General features: G+C 43.7%; 1 long non-coding RNA gene across 1 annotated transcript in view; it reads right to left on the bottom strand.

The window, feature by feature from the left end:
• Positions 1-3,743: 3,743 nt before the first annotated feature.
• LOC144107331 (uncharacterized) overlaps positions 3,744-17,810 on the bottom strand; it is a 325,881-nt gene continuing 311,814 nt past the window's right edge. The window contains exons 8-10 of the long non-coding RNA XR_013309257.1: positions 10,526-10,546; positions 6,467-6,500; positions 3,744-3,887 (exon numbers count right to left, since the gene is read on the bottom strand). This is a non-coding gene — a long non-coding RNA (uncharacterized LOC144107331). The remainder of the gene's footprint in view (positions 3,888-6,466; positions 6,501-10,525; positions 10,547-17,810) is intronic.

Below are 17,810 nucleotides of genomic sequence, written 5' to 3'. Positions count from 1 at the left end.
TTGAGTTGATGCTAACTAGTAAATAAGGCTTTTCTACAGATCCAACACATTTTGGTAGATTGCTCTAGCGTATCGGACTAACACTGTTTCCAGTTCCAGTGTTTTATCGGTTCGCTATGGATCTGCCATATCCAAGCCGACCCATTAATGCCACTTCCTCGAGGCACTGGCCTCGTCGTACAGTAAGTCACGGGCGTGAATCTCAGGCTAGGACAATTTTTTTCCGCTAAGACCTTCGCACGGAAGCTGTCTGCCTTAACTTTGCAGGCGAACGGCTGCGCTTGGGTGGATGTTATGGAGTCATCGGTGCCTTTTAAAATTATACTCCGCTATTTGGTATTCTCCCAAAACATTCGATCAGAACTTTTCAATTTCGAAATGTTCGTCAATTTCCTTTCGCAACCAAGCCAGCCATTAAGGCTGGCTTGGTTTCCAGAGAGACTACCCCGTTGCGAGAGTGGTCCTGGTCTCGAATCCCAGCCAAGGACGAATTTGTTTCTTATTACTAAGTGCTCAAGTAAGTGCTCAATTTTTAAAAATCTCGACTTGCATAATGCCTCTTGCACCGTTGCCCCTTACAGTTTGTGATCAATTCTTTCCCGCTCTACCATATGTTAGCCGTCCCAGTTTGCTTAATTTTTAGAGTGACTAATCAGCTGAGGCGGTGGTTTCAAGCTCGGACCCCATATTATTAGAAATTTTTCTTTCACTGCTAATTTATGGGCAAGCTCTGTAGTTTTACTTTGTAGCCCCATGACCGCGCTTCAGTGTGGGCTAATTATTAGTTACTCATTATTACACATTGACTCTACCTTGGCGGATTTTATAAAACTTTGGGCCAACACCATACCCACTTCGAGTAGTTTAGCAGTTCGCTATCGCCCTATCAATTTCTAGCAGTCCGGTGAGTTGGTACAGCTGCTACGGTAGGCCGGCGGTCTCGAGTTGGAATTTTTCACCAGAACAGATTTTTTCTTCCACAACATAGTGTCTGTGGAAGCTATATGGCTTCGCTTTCAAGCCGTATAGCTGCGCTTGGGTGGTTGCTCGTCAATAATTACTGCATTATTACAAATCTTCTCTCCCCTCAGGGGTTTACCACAGACGCTGGAACAATACCATTGCCATTTCGAGTTGTGGATCAATGTGTTCTTGCCGTGCCGCATGCTAGCCATCTCAGCTTGCTTAGTTTTAAGAGGACTAACCTTGAGGTCGATTTCTGTTTACAATATAGGGATGGTGTAGATGGTTGGGAAGAATATTGAGCCGTTCGTAGCTAGCGCCGCTATGTCTTGCGGACTAAGCCGCAACCATAGGAAAGGTCGCGTTTTTTGATACAGCTAATGATGCCTAAAAATAATTATATCGTCCGTTCAAGTTGAAGGTAATGTCAAGCACTTGAAAGAGAGCGCTTCCTGTGGCCTCACATAACGTTTTTTTCCCAAAACTTTTAAAAGTCTGTAAAAAGGCCCCGTATGGAACCGGCAAAATTTTGGAGCCCATTTAGGTAAACAAATACACAGTTCGAATAATGTACCGAACCGGTCGCTTTTTTTATCGGCATCGTGTAGAATAGGGACTCGGGTTTCTGTTAATTATTACCGTGTTTGTAGAAATAAAGAAAAACTTGTAAAGAATGCGGATTTTGCAAAGCACAGTTGCCCTCTCTTCTGCAGGAAGTCTATGAGGCAATGCGCCCAGGCACGTTACAGGTCCCTAAACCCGACACGTGAAGAATACCTCGAACTGAACCTTCCCAGTTGTCGTGAATATGCTGTAGAACCGTTATTTTCTTATCTTGCGCCACGTGGTGTGAAGCAGGCAAACTTGACTGCCGGCGCCAATTTCTTCTAACGTCTCAGGCTACGCACAGCAAGAACATTTTTTATTTTACTTTTATTTATCGGGGGTGCTCGACGAACTGGGTAGGCTGCAGAAGTCGCGTGACTATGACTTCGTTGCGGGCCGGCGAAAAAGGGCGTTAATTGTCTGCATCAAGCTGCACAATATTTATTTGCAATAAAAACTCATGGTTATTTTATTCATGTGCGACCATTGCTGCAGTCCGTGAACCTTGTATTAGTCAACTATATCAGCCGTCGCAACACGACGTAGTGCTCACTGAAAGGAATGGACCTTAGTGTTTAAAGCCGCATCTTACAAAAAGATAGAGTTATGCCTTCAGTTTGTATAAACTAAATAATATTAATAATAATAATTGGTTTTGGGGAAAGGAAATGGCGCAGTATCTGTCTCGTATATCGTTGGACACCTGAACCGCGCCGTAAGGGAAGGGATAAAGGAGGGAGTGAAAGAAGAAAGGAAGAAGGGGTGCCGTAGTGGAGGGCTCCGGGATAATTTCGACCACCTGGGGATCTTTAACGTGCACTGACATCGCACAGCACACGGGCGCCTGAGCGTTTTTCCTTCATAAAAACGCAGCCGCCGCGGTCGGGTTCGAACCCGGGAACTCCGGATCAGTAGTCGAGTGCCCTAACCACTGAGCCACCGCGGCGGGTATGAACTAAAATCCGTAATTATCCTTTTGTAATAAACGCTTTCGTTTTTTAGGGCACTGTAAGTCTCCATAAATCTATTTAGGCAAGCCCTTATGAGCACTTACCCTTCAAAAGTTTTGCTGTTATTATCATCAGTAAAGTGATCTTGAGGTGACATTTATTGTTAATGAAGTTTTCAGCGTTTGTCACTTGTATTCGTGCCGTTATTTAGAAGAAACGCACGTCTGTCTGCGCTGGATGGAATGCAATGTTAAAAAATTGTTCCTTGTTAGTTTGGGCAGTTTGCTAGAACATAAAAGCTTGCATACGTCAGCGCAGTAAACTTCTAGTCCTCGTGCTGCTGTTGGATCTGTAGAAAATTTTTCTTTATCACTCTAGCAAATGATCGTCTTACACTCAGCACCAGGTAAGTATGTAGGCTAGCAACTCTGGAAGATCTCAGAAAGGGAGGCACGTTGACTATAGAATTTTTCAACGTCGGCAAATGAGCACCAAATAGTGCAGGCATGGCACTTTCTAGGTATATCAGCGCCTCACCGTTTTAAGATCGACGCTCGCTGCAACTGAATCTGCAGCTACAGTGTCTGTGTTTACAGTTCCACCGTCCTGTCCAGGCAGATGTTATCTTAGTTGAACTGCATGATTTTATTGCGGAGAAGCTCACGAAAAACTGTTGTGTACTAGCAGTTAGTGGGAGCCACCAATTAATTTTGGCATCTGAGAAACTCGCTTTACTGCTACTACTTCCTGTCACCAGCGCAAATTTGGTATACGGTGGCTGTGCTTCGTCATCCGAAGGCGCTCTCAACAATGCCGGCTCAAGCCTCTTCATCTAAAATGATGGCAGAGATTGGATAACTATAATCATGCACAATCAATATTGTACCACGCTGAACTTCTGCGACCACAGTGCACTTATCAGTGCGGCGAAGTATGCATCGTAAGAAAATTTGAACGTGCATACGCTGTCAGCGCCATTTCAATAACTTGCATGGTGTAGTCATTCTTGGCAAGGTTCTCTTTTCTATGTTCTGTGATATATGATTCCTCCATGATTATATCACAGCTACGAGTGCAGAGTGGTTCCCTCGGTGCTCGCTGTTATAGACGCCATGCGATTGCTCAGGTTAGTGTAGCAGTTTGGACCGCGCCAGTATCAGTGCTGTCAGTCAGCCTGGAGTGGCGCAAGAAGAACTGAAAAATCAGTACCAATCGTCAGCAATGTACAGTTCGTACAAATAAATTCTGCTCTCGTTTATTATTCCCAATTACCTTTATTTCATTGAAATAATATGACGGCTTATTCTGTATAGCCTGGAAGTGTAAAGTATTTCGTTTGAACGCTGATGAGTTTCTTTCTGTGTGCACCTGAAAAATAGAAAACAGGGTGTCAAACTCGCAGAGCAGAGACGCGTTAAACCATTGCTATATGAACACAGTTTATCTCTCAGCGTTCGTTCTCCTTGGCGGAAGAGGGCGGGCTGCAGCAGTTTTACATCGGCCGTATGTGGCTGAGTCTGAAAACACATATTTTTGTCGCGCACCTTAAACACATCTGTGCGCATCCAGGTACACATCTCCTCGACTGTTGTGTGAGTACAAAGATTCACAGCATTGTACAAATTTTTGCTTCACAAAAGCGCCGCTAGAACGACATTATGCATGCTGTTTCTTTAAGCGGAGTGTATGCTGGATCACTTAATAATGCAAAACCACACTCTGCTTCTGTGTTCCAGCAACACAGAAATATACACCGCGTACAGACCGGTGGGAAAGAAACGGACAGCTCATTCCCGTTCAACGTGAGGACGAGGCAGTCGTAATTCTTCAACTGAGCTCTTGAACTAGAATTATTTTCCTTGTTTTATAAAACAGATTAATTACGAGAGAGTAAAAAAATAGGAAAGTGAATTTCAAATAAATCAAGCTGTTCGCTACCGCATCTTGCGTGCAAAGCTGAGGTGTGGCTCTAAGCGCGTAGCTCTTTTTTGAAAGCGTGATCATAAAGTAAATGCTTCACAGTCGGTCCTTCGTGAAGATATGAAGGTTTACATGCCAACTGGTGTTCCTAAGTGTCGTCTATATTAAGTAGGAGATGACGGTGTCATGAAATGAAATCATTGCAAAAATTTTTCTAGCTCGAAGAAGACAGTACAAGATAAAATGTCAACCTTGCGTGGTCATCACATGAAGACAAATTGCAATTTATGTTTCACACACTCGTGCATGTGAACTTCTAACAGTGATGTGAAGCTTGTTACGGCATGTCTTTTCCAAAGCTCGATTTGTTATTGGCACAGAAATTAAACCCGTCTGTACTGGTCTTTCCTACTTGCTGCCTTCGCAAGAAAGACCCAAGCCTGCTATATCGCCGGTCTTATAAGCCTTTTCTTGTTCATCGGTACACGGATACGGCTCCATCAGTATAATTTTGACGGCTGAGTGAGGAAGATCGGCTATATTATTCCTTGTCTAAGGTGCTTGCTCACATGTTTCTCGGGTACAGTGCTGCTACAAGTGTCTCTGGTAAAGGGCACTGCTGACCACCTCCGAGATTCCCTGATGAAAGTCGTGGGACACAGCCGGCTAGCGCCCAAGTCATAAAACGAAATCAGAACCGAGAATATGGTCAAAGCGTGGGACATTTCGTTTTTAGTGATATGAACCAGGCAGGTGCTAGATGTCTTCACAGGAAGAGTGCATGTGCCGAAACCTCCCTCAAGTTTTAAGAAAATGCTTGGCGTTGCCGCTCGCACTGACCCGCCGGAGCGAGGTTTGACAACCCGTGCACAAAGGCGAATTCATTGGCTGTGTTTGTACAGGACGCCTTTATTAAAATATTAAAGAAAACTTTCAAAACTGACGTTTTAGGACACGGCTGGCTACTCTCACGTGCTAAGATTATCAGCCAATGCGTCCACCTATTCCTTACTCGTCTCACCGCAGCCGAGTGGTCTGAGTCATCAGCGCGCGGATCCAGAGGTCTTTGGAACAATGCTTCAATTTCGCAAAATGGCATTTTTCCGGATTTGTTAGTGTGATTTGGTGAGTTTAATGACCCGCAATCGGTCTTTTCAGCGTATGCTTTTTGTTGCGTTGCTGACATTTCCTGTTCGCTTTTAGGACTTTTTTTCGGTAATGTGTCTGTTTTTGTCAGTACACGCGCGAATGAAGTGTAACGCAGCCTCAGGACTTACGTTTTTCACCGGTTTCTGTGTTCCTATTGATGCCTGCTCCACAGATTTTGCTTTTGTTGCACACCATTTGCCATGCGCAAAGCCTTCTTTCCTTCCGCCTACTTCACTTCTATCCACTCTGTGTACCTCCGCCATTTCGCTTTTTTCATTAAAGTTAACAGTCATCGTTGTGTTCTTTGTGCCTCCCTCTCTACGAAAGTTCATTCTGGCACCGTAGATGGCCTCACTTCCGCCAAGCGCTTTCTTTTTACATAAAATTGAGTCATTACTTCTTGAGTCGCGCAACGAGTGGACATAACAAGCGAATCGTGCCACTGTCCCTAATTTCCTGTGACCGCTGTGTTCATTAAGCTGAGTGCGTAGCGGATTATAGCATACTTCTTCATGTGGCAGTATCCTAAATGCGCCCGAGGTTAAAATACGTCACGAACCATCACACAACACTAAAAGCTGGAGTAAAGTAGTTTTCTTATCGGTCGTTGACAGTCGTCTACAGCTACTGGAACACTTTGATTCTTTTTAGTCCCATTGCACTGAGGAAGCATGGCGAGAGGGTCATCACGCGGGCATCCTGAATAACCAGAGTTCTTGGTAATTTGTTGGAAAGGGTGTTATATATATGTTTAGTTTGATGCTTATATTCAGTACCATTTAAGGAAAGGAATATTTCTGTCGTCATAGAAGGCGGCTGCAAAACGTTTGCATAAGAAATGGTATGCATTGATGCAAAGCACCAAAGCACGCACATACCTCCTTCAAGCCTTCGGAGCCGCTGTTACATTCGCTGAAAAGAATAAAAAAAAATTTCGTTTGCACTACCACACCTTTCAAAACACTTCATCGAACCGCGGTTTTACTGCCCGTTTCTAATATGAATGCCTAACGCAAAACAGTTCTCATTATTCTCGTCCTAAACATGAGCTTAATTACGCTCAGGGCTCCTAAAACGCGTCTTGCATACACCTATAATCTACCCTGTCCTGCACCAGCCGTGGCCACCTCATCTGCGAAAAATTCCCATCTCATCCGCCCGCCTGGCTCTCTGAGCTGCACTCCGACACTTGTCCTCTTTTGCAATCCACGCCGTTACCTCGCTACCCCGATGTTTTCGACTTGGATCCAATTACCCGCGTTTTTTCTCTGTCCCATTTTGCTCTCCTTATGAATCTCCTTTCCACAGCTTGCTGCGCCGCACTCAGATTAACTGCAAATTTTTACGCCGGCCGCCACGTTTCGGCCGCATAGTTGAGTACTGGCATAATATTGTATAAATTTCATGAGGAATACTTGTAAGCTCCTATTCATGGCCTAAGGATAACTTCCACATTCCGTCTACTTAATTGTTATTGTAGGCATTTCACTATCGTTGGCTAAACCAGGGATAGCTACCCGCCTTATGTACTGCTTTCAACGCATTGCTGCCAGTCGTAACTCTTCAACTCTCCTGAGACTATTGACCATTTCTTTACAATAATGTTAGATTATTGTCCCACTTTGTATGCTAGGTCCCAAGTATGCTAGTGTCATCAGAAAATGGGAGCGCATTAGGATATTTCTCATTAAGCTTTACACCCAACTCTTACCAATCCAGATCTCTAAATACCTCTTGCAAGGACAGGTTTAAAAGTTCAATGTAGATTGTTTTCTCTTCCTACACCCTTTTCGAATGAGATCTCTTCCATGGCTGTACAGCTGGTGCGGATATTTTCCAGAACGTTTTCACATACCTCTTCGACACCATACAGCAGGCAAAGAAAAGGAACTTAAGAGCTCATTTTCACATACATATAGTAAGGAAGCCAACAAACACCAGATCTGAGGAGCGTAGGCAATTGTTTCTATTTTTTTAATTTCTTGCGTGTTCGTCAATAGCAAAATTACAATGTAATTATTTTATTGATTCAGGATAATTAATTAGAAAGCAGGAGCAGGACAACCACATGCCGGTGGTGGGATCCAAACCCATGACATCCGAATTTTCCTTCCTGTGTTCTACCAACCTAACTATGGCGACGGCTCTCCAATCTTTTGCTTTCGAGGGGAATAATGTTTCCGTGTAGCAAAACCTTCAGAGTGTTCACAAGTGCCACCCTCAAACATAGCGGTGGACATGGAACATTCCGTATTACCGCGAGTGAGACGTGGACTCCGATTCACCAGTAAGCGCTTTTGAGGCCCATTCAAGAGTACTTGACGTTGCAGAGCTTGTACAGCGTGTCGTCGATGCGAGGAAGGGGGTAGACATAATTCTTCATTATTTTGTGGTTCGCACCCTAGTTCATAGCGGCGGACGTAGTACGCCCTGTGTTACCGTAAGTGCCACGTAGGAACCTGGTCGAACGTAGAGCGCAGAACCTGTGCGAGAACCCTCTTACGCTACTTATGCCATTAAGATGGAAAAATTCAAGGCCTTTATTAAACTGTTCATTAAACAAGGGAATGAAAACAGGTGCTCGTTACGGCATAGATGGCGAAAGCCAACAGAGACCGAAAACAAGAAGCAAAGGGGATGTCTTTTTTATTTTGTAGTTTTTTATCAATTGGAGAAGAATAAAAGCTTCAGTCGTGTATGCCATAACGAGCACCTTTTTCCATTCTATTGTTTGCTGCATAATTTAATGAAGGCCTCGAATCTGGCAACCTCGATGCTATAAGTAGCAGACTAGGGTACTCAAACAGCTTCCGGCCTCAACGTTGGACCACGTTTCTACGTGGCCTTGCGGTAATACAGGGTCTACTACGCCAGCCGATATGGACGAGGTTGCCGCTGGTAAAAACTCCCGCTTACACTACAAATAAATACTCCCGAAAACAGAACATTGGACAGACGACGCCGTAGCACAGTCGGTAGAGCGCCTGACGCGATAAATTGGATGTCGTGGGTTTGAATGACACCAGCGGCATGCGCTTCTTTTCTCTTTCTCTTCTGCTTATTTAAGTCTCCCATTGACGCAAAACTACAATTTAGAAAGACATCCCCTATGCTCTTTGATTTTGATGACTTCTGGTTTCCGTCATGTATGCCATAACGAGCACTTCTTTCCATTTCCTTGTCTGCTGAACTCTCAAGGTTAGGTTCAAAGGAAACATAAATGCCCCAGAACGCAGAACATTGGACAGCGGTCGCTGTAGCTGAGTTGGAAGAGCACTGCACACAAAGTTTGGAGGTCGTCTGCTCTTATCCCGCTAGCGGAATGTAGTTGTTTTTTCTTCTCTTTTCTAATCAGTTATCTTTAAGCGGTAAAATAATTAGAATATTGACCTCCCATTCACCACCAGTACAAATTTAAAAAAATAGAAATAATCACCCACGCCCCTTGCTTTTGGTGGCTGTTGACTTCTTTCATGCGGCTTCTGATGTTCTGACTCAGTATTTAGGAGAGACAGTTTGCTTCTTTAGTTCACCGATCTGCGGAGTGGATCTTGTTTTATTGCCGGTTACCTAAGTAAATAGCTTGTTGGCCATAGACCGTAAGCTGATAGGTGTACAGTTCATCAAGCCCTTGGCGCCCCCTTTCTTCTGGGTTAAGATAATGTTAGAATTTTTCGAATAGAGCAGTTAGGTACTTAAATTTTTTTGCTTTGTGTTATTGAGAACATTCATATCATTTATAAAACAAAAACTACTATTCAAAGTGCACTAATTTAGAAGGTTGTATATTAATCTCATGATACGAGGGTGGCCGGCAAACCAGAGTAAGAATACACGAGTAGAAGTACACAGCAGAAAACTCGTCGGTCCTGTGCTGTGGTCTCACGGAAAAACGCCACTTCATCTTGGGCCGCCAAATAGCTGGGTTTTTGCTCGATAATTACTTCCCCAAAATTATTTCGGAGCGCACTGAAGCTCACTGTTTCTTGCAAACCCAGTTTTAATGCCTTCACGGGAACAGTGCGAGGTAAATTATAACTAAGGGCGCAAAAATGTTTGTTGGCTGAACAGGCTTTATCACTTGTGTGACCCAAGTGCTTTATTTAGACCAACAGCTACCGGAGGATCATTTGAGCGTATAGGATCACCGTTACTGTACCTAATGCAGCCACCGTTTTACGTATGTGGCTAATTTTGAGCAGAGCATAAAAAACTCTTCAGGTCTTCAGCAATCTGTTGGCAGACACACGGATAGCTTCCTTGAAAACTAAACATTTCGATATAACTGCATGTCTGGTAAGGTTTTTTAAATTCTAAGAATGTTATACATTTCTCGAATCATTTTTTCTTAATTTGAAGCCTAACGTTTCGAAGAGGGCTCGCCTCCTTCTTTAAGGCCAACGGGGGCTGTGGCTAGGTGAACGTTAAGTATACATGTTGAGGCACCAAAGGGTCCTTGTAATTCCACCATGTTACTTAAAGCATCTAGCCACAGGCCCCAGTACCCCTTGAAATGGAGCCGAGCCGGCTTCGAAACGTTGGGTTTTATATAAAAAAATTGTTTCGATACGTGTCAAAGTTTATTATAAGAGCTGCGTTAGCAAGCAGTTAAGCGAAAGCCTGTTTTCAAAAAGTTGTCAATACCCTATGGTGGAGTTCTTCATTCGTTCATCGGATCAGAATGACAGTGCCTAACTCAGCAGCTTGAGTCTTGACGGTTATTCAGATTCCCATCTTCAGTCAGGTTCCCCCCTCAGCTAAGAGGACTTGTCCCTGGTGTGAAGCCTCTCTTGAAAGCTGCCGTGCAGAAGGGAGGGCTGTTACGAACCTATGTGGCATGATTTGTGAGCGACAGCATGCAATTCGGCGTTAATTAATCTTCATCACACTCGCTTTGCAAGGACACACAGTTGATTTGACAGACAGTTCTGACCTACCTGCAGCTGCTTTTGGCGCCACTGTTAGGTATTGAAAAGAAACAGAAACGTTGTTGGCGTTGCGTAAAAATGATTTTGAATAAACACATGTATATCTAAATGCCAGAATATAATGAGCGTGAAAAATGAGCGACTGCGGCTGACGCATGCAGGAAGGTTTCTAGGATTCAAGGACACTTAAATGTCTCTTATTTGGCAGTTCCTTTTTTTTCTCTTTGCGTGATTGCCATATAGCACAATCAGGGGCTGGCGATAATATTTATTTGTTTATTAATTTTTTTATTTTGAAATACTGCAGAGCCGGTTGACTCCAAGCTGCAGTGTGCAAAAAGAAAAACGTACATGAGAAGAACACATCACCAAACTCAACAACAATCAAATACGGGAAATCAAGGCATGTGACGCTGCCGTAGAACAATACAAGAACAGAAACACAACTGCAACTAAGCATTTTCAAGTTCGTAATGGACTGTTAAGCACTCGACTGTCGACGATATCCATAGGTAATTTATTCAAGCACCTATGATTCTTGGAAAAAATGAATGCTTAAAGGTATTGTTTAGAGGGCTATATTCCTGGATCATTTTTTCTTTGTCGAAACGCGAGCTTGTGCGCAGAGTGCGACAGGTAATAAAACAGTGATTGTTGATTAGTATTATGTTGCTATACAATACAAATATTTTAACCTGCACTCGGAACGTCTCGCCTCGAGTGTATCAAGAACAAGATAATAATGATTTCTGTCGCGCTATTGGTGTGTTTATATCTTTTGCAAAATGAATCCAGCCGCGGTTCTTTGAGGTCTTTCTAATTTGGCAATGTATTTCATCGGTAAGGGGTCCCATAGGCGCGAAGCATACTTCAGACATGGCCGGACCAATGCTTTATTTGCTGCCAGTTTTTCGCTCATGGCGGCTTTTGAAAGATAGTGTCGAATGAACCAGATAGATTTAAACGCTTTGGCGCAGACTGCATTGATATGAACATCCCAACTCAGATTTAACACCCGGTGATTCCTTAAGAACGATGCCATGAACAGAGTAAGAATGTTGCGAAGCGGTTTTGTTCCTGGATTCAAGGAGGACTAAGCACTTGTAAGCGTTTAAAACTATGTTTTAATTTGTGGACTAATCTGACACTGCAGGAAGGGTTTTGTTAAGCTTAATTTGGGCAGATACACAATAAACCCACGCGTAAACAACGCAGTCTTCTGCGAAAAGCTTTATTTAACATCTCTGTGTATAACTTCCACAATACCATTAACATAAGTAAGGAATAAAGTCGATTGCAGAAGTCAACCTTGTGGTACCTCTGACTTTACATGCAGTGTCTCTGAGCAGTGCATGCGAACTTGGATGCACTGATGATTTGTGTTTTCTAAAAAAGACCTAATGAAATCGATAAGTCTGCTATTTCTTTTGATGTCATAAAGTTTCTGTAATAATTTTTGTAGGACACTTTATGAAATGCTTTTGCATAGTCTAAGAATTAGCATGGATCTCTGTTTTGGTGTTAATCGTGAGTGAAAAATCATGGCATGCGGTAAGCAGCTGCGTCACAGTAAACAAACCACGAAAAAGCCCGTTCTGAGCGTCTGATAACAGTTTGTTTGCTTCAAGAAATCCAGTCAAGTGTCCGCAGATTATATGTTCGAGTAATTTGCAGCTTGTTTAGGCGTATGATATTGGGTGGTAACTGTATGCACTTCGGCGATCAGTTGAATTGAAAATGGGAATGATACGAGCACCTCTCCAGTCTGACGTATAAGAACACAGCTCTAATGACGCGTTATAAATGAGGAAGAAGTAATGCGAAATGCGTTCTGCATAGCGGCAAAACGAAACTGTAGGAGATGTTATCACATCAGGCATAGAAGGAAAATACCCTTCAGACTCACTAACATGGTCAGTAACAATTCTAGGCGTATACAGACAAAGTATCTCTTAAATTCACCGGCTACTGCTTTGGCCTCTGAGACTTGTTAGCCATCCACCATTAACTAAATACTATATGATTTGTTGCCGCCTTTATGCCTACAATATTTCCCCAGTGCTTTTTTGAGTAAATTGCCTAAGGGGATAGTGAAGTAAGTGCCCTCAGCTTATTTAGCCTCACTTTTCAACGCTGCGCTTAGAGTGCTGATAGCCGAGGATTGACGCCGACCTCAGCATCTCAGTCAAAGTTTTCTTTTCATGCGGATTGTCTTTCTCCTAGCCCAGGGGTTCTCTTTCTTAATCCTGTCAGGAACGACGTGGCAATACAACGGAGGAAAAAATGTCTGAATTTACATCACAAAACACTGATATTTTCATGAACATTAAAACCGTCGAAATTCATCTCTAAGTAGTCTACGAGGCTCTTAACGTCTAAGCTGCTGAAGTCTTTCACATACATAGCTTTGCTTTTTGCTTTTGTCAGAACAACGTTTAAACGAAAATGTTCCAAACACCAAGTTAGAGCTCGTTCATTACATCAACTGAGTCAATTTTGAAAGCAGAACTTTTAAATAATAAAAGAAAAGTATATCTAGCGGTCGCAGTTATTCTAGCAGGGTCAGTAACAATCTGAGCTAGATCACATGAAAATGCAATACAGGTATTCCTGTACGCTATTCTCAAGCAGAAACCATACAAGGCTCTCTGCAATAATTACAGTGCTTTAATTACGTACACAATCAGCCAAAAATTTATAATTTGGAGTGAAAGTAACAATCAATTTTCATACTTTCTCACTGACTGAGAGCCTTTTACAAAGATTTCGCGCAGTTAATCTCACAATTTTAAAACGTCGTTATCGTTAATGTTTGATATTGTCCTGGATCCGTTCTTACGCAAACTCTGCAGAAGCTCTATTACACAAAAACGCATTCTGTGCACAAGCGATGCAAGTATAAATATCACTGAAGTTAACCAGCGGAAAATAAGAGAAAAGAGTAAAGTAATATTAAAAAAGACAATAAAAGACGCTTACAACTAAAATGCAGGAGTTGCATTGACCAGAAATTTACAGTATTGTTTTCATGCAAGATTCCAACGCATATAATTCGTGTACTATATATATATATGTCAGGACTCGGTAGAATCCCGAGGAGAGCTGAAGGTAAAACGGTTTACTGGTTAACCAGAAAAAGTCCCTGCGCACTTCAGCTTCTTCTTCTTCTTCTTGCCTCTCGCTCGTAGACCAATTCTTCATCATTGGCGTCTTCTCGCATGCGGCATTTGCCCCCCTTCTCAGGAAGCATCGTCTCGATGGTAACAAAAGGAAGTAGGAGGTCAAGATCGGTCCGAGTAGTACGGCTTCATACGTACAACATAGACGACGTCGACTTGTTGCTGGCGTCGCTTGGATGTCGATAACCCGTCCGGCACCACCTCATACGCGACGTCGGTTAAACGTCGCAGCACAACATAGGGCCCGAAGTACCGCCGTAATAATTTTTCGGAGAGTCCAAGACGGCGAATAGGCGTCCAGACCCACACTTTGTCGCCAGGTTCATACATGACATGTCTGTGGCGAAGATTGTAGCGTCGTGCGTCAGCCTCCTGTTGAGTTCTGATGCGCACACGCGCTGGTTGGCGAGCTTCCTCTGCGCGCTCTGCGAATTCCTCGGCGTCCTGATCGACATCGTCGCCGTCGGCATTCGGGAGCAGCATGGCATCTAGCATAGTTGTCACTGGTCGGCCATGAAGAAGGCTGAAAGGCGTCATGCGAGTGGTGTCTTGTTGTGCCGTATTGCATTCTAACGTGACGTAGGGAAGAATTTCGTCCCAATTCTTGTGGTCTACGTCCACGTACATACAGAGCATGTCGGCGATTGTCTTATTGAGGCGTTCCGTCAACCCATTGGTTTGGGGGTGATAGGCCGTCGCTTTACGATCACTGGTACCGCTGAGGCGGAGAACGGTTTCCAAAAGGTCGGCCGTAAAGGCAGTTCCTCGGTCAGTTATAATGAGTGCCGGAGCGCCATGCCTGAGGACAATGTTCTCAACGAAGAACCGAGCTGCTTCGGCGGCGGTAACCCTGGGCAGAGCCTTTGTCTCCGCGTAGCGAGTTAGTTAATCGGTGGCGACAATTATCCATTTATTCCCGCCAGTAGACGTCGGAAATGGTCCCAGGAGGTCCATGCCAATTTGCTTGAAAGGTGTCTTTGGCACTTGGAGAGGGTGGAGTAGACCGGCTGGTTTTTCAGGGGGTGATTTACGACGTTGGCAGTCTACGCACGTCCGTACATAGTGCTTCACTGTCGCCGGCAGTTTCGGCCAGTAGTATCCGCAGTGTACTCTAGCCAACGAGCGGGTGTAGCCTAGGTGGCCGGCGGTTGGCTCGTCGTGACACGCTTGCAAGATTTCCGTGCGAAGAGCTGTTGGGACGACGAGTAGATGACTGTTCCCCCCAGGACGGAAGCTCTTCTTGTAAATTACGTCGGTGCGAAGAAAGAATGACGAGAGGCTGCGGGCGAAAATCTTAGGCACATCCGTAGTTCGCTTCTCCAAGAAACCAATAAGAGGGAGCAATTCCTGGTCCTCTCTCTGCTGCTGGGCAAGAGTTGCGCCATCTATGACTCCTAAAAAAGCAGTGTCTTCATCGGTCATTGTGGAGGGTCCGACTGGAGGGTCCGCATGCTTCTTTCCGGATTTTTAAATAACCGTCATATCGAACTCTTGTAACCGAAGGCTCCAACGCGCAAGTCTCCCTGAAGGGTCCTTTAAGTTAGTCAGCCAACAGAGAGAGTGATGGTCGCTAACGACTTGAAAGGGGCGAGCGTACAAGTAAGGGCGGAATTTCATAACCGCACATACAACTTCAAGGCATTCTTTTTCTGTTGCCGAGTAGTTCGCTTCAGCTTTAGACAGTGTCCTGCTGGCATAAGCAATCACTTTTTCCACACCATCCTGGCGCTGCACCAATACAGCACCTAAACAGCACTATGTATGTATGTATATATATATATATATATATATATATATATATATATATATATATATATATATATATATACAGCGTTCCACATCCGTACCTTCATCACAGAATTAAATCTATTCAAAACAATCCATCTCTCATTTATTATACTAGGTGTTTCATGGAAGCCAGCCACTAATTTTCTGAAAGTAGGTTTTTTGAGGTATGAACACTGCTACTGCCGCAGGATAATACCAGCGTCGGCCGACATTAGAAAATGGGCAAGAAAAGTTAGCCAGTAAGCCGGTTAACTAATTTCTGATATTTAGCTTTTTAACTATCACAGGGAAACTGATTGCCATGAGAAATTTATAGCGGATTATTGGGAATAGGAATACAAATTTTTATAATTTCGAAAGCGCAATTATCCTCAGTGCTGTGGCGAAACACTTTTTGGCTACATCGTGCAAAAACGCAAGCGCTCTAATAGCATGAGGCAAACCAGTCCTTACAGTGCACGTAAATATTCGAAAAAGCCAAATTTGTTGAGCGACAATGCCGAAGGTAACCGCGTTTTGGAAAGTTTAACTACTTATATGACTATTGCTAAAAACCAGCTACAACTCACTAATTGCACACAGCTGCAAAAATGTGAGTGTTAAAAGATAATTATCAGAAATTATTTAACCGCTTGAGTAATTAACTATATTCAACAGTATTTTTTATGTCCGCCGATGCTGGTATTATTCAGCCACAGAAGCTATCTTCAGAGCTCAAAAAACGTGGCTTTAACAATTAGTGGCGGAATTCCCTGAAACACCTGGTATATACAGCTCACTAACTGAAATTTGTCAATATCTACACTTTACTCATCCATGTCCTCTGCTCTTAATGCTTCATCGAGCATTTTAGAAGACTCTGTTTCAGGCCGGGCTCTTTCCTTATTCTTTGTTAAAGACTTGCTGCGTTTGGTGCGTCAGAGTTTGAATTTACGGTGATGACTGTCTCCTGTATCACGCTATTGTACATCGCTAGGTCATGAACTGCTTAATGACTCCTTTGCTCAATTTTGCAGTGGCTCAAAATCAGTTGCTGGGCGAGTTGGCATTTCATGCTTTCATTCAAACAGCGCAAAGACAAACAAGGACAAGAGATGAGACACCACACCACAGGCTATGTGGCGTCTCCCCTCTTGTCCGTGTTCGTCTTTCGCTGAGAAAATGAAAGCAATTTTGTATGTTTTGCAAGGAAATGTAATGAAAATAATTTTTTACTTGTAATTTCGTATACGCACGACTCCCATTTTGCGTGCTCATTTCGCAGTCGGGGTTTAAAAAGTGTATCTGAATAGGAATATGCCGGTATTCACCTTGTCATCTATGTCGTGGTCGTAAAATATCGATTCCATGTGTAAGAATGCTTGTACAGTTGAATCCCGACAAAACGAATTCAGCTTCAACTAAACTTTCGCCACAACCAAGTATTTTTCATTCCCCGCGAACCCCCATAGGAGTTAAAGTATTAAAATTCCAACGAGAACGAATTACGTTGTGACCACGCATTCGCTTCTACGAATTTTTCGCGAGCCTTCACCGGTCAGTGGCCCGCCTTTCTTCAAATGTTGGGTGCTGTACGAGATTATTCCCTGCTAAAGCAGTGGCTTGGAGCAGCTAAATAATGCACTGAATGTATGTTTATTACATTTTCGTGTATTCTTTATTAAAAAAATTGTTTGAGAGTCGTTTATTCGTCATAGGGAAGTAGCGAGGGGACATGGAGCCGTGCGAAGGCCGCCGGCCGTACGAGGGCCAAGGACGTATCCAAATCCAGTCGCTAGCCTGCCCTCCCCGCCTTCTCCACAGCCCTTGCCGGCATTTTCTCGCGTGTCGGTGTGTGTTGATCGTCGATCTCTCGCTGCAGTCTGATCTCGTCGATCGCCTCTGCCATGTCGCCGCCAACAAAGAAGCGAAAGTTTATTTCGCTAGAAGAAAAGGATAGAATTATCGCCGAAGCAGAAAGCGGGAAGAACACGGCAATTATTGCCGCAAATTTTGGCACCGCGCGGTGTTCGCTATCGACGATTTTGAAGAAAAAGGACAGCATTAGGAAGGTACTTTCATCGGGCACTTCAGCGCAGCACAAGAAAGTGACGCAACCAACGTATGAAGAGCTCGACAAGGCTGTCTATGCTTGGTTCGTCGTTAGGCGAGCAACAAACATGCCTCTGAGCGGTAAAATTGTACAGAAGAAAGCCCTAAATTATGCTTGTTTACTAGGACTGAACGACTTTAAGGCAAGCATAGGACGGCTGATTCGCTTTAAAGAAAGGCATAACAATGTCGGCAAGGTTTTGTGCGGTGAATCGACATCTGCGGACGTTGACGGT

The sequence above is a fragment of the Amblyomma americanum genome, chromosome 1 (genome assembly GCF_052857255.1).
Source record: "Amblyomma americanum isolate KBUSLIRL-KWMA chromosome 1, ASM5285725v1, whole genome shotgun sequence".
In the NCBI taxonomy this organism is placed as follows: Eukaryota; Metazoa; Arthropoda; class Arachnida; order Ixodida; family Ixodidae; genus Amblyomma; species Amblyomma americanum.
Note: the sequence above shows the minus strand (reverse complement) of the source record. Positions and strands in the feature narration are given on the sequence as shown.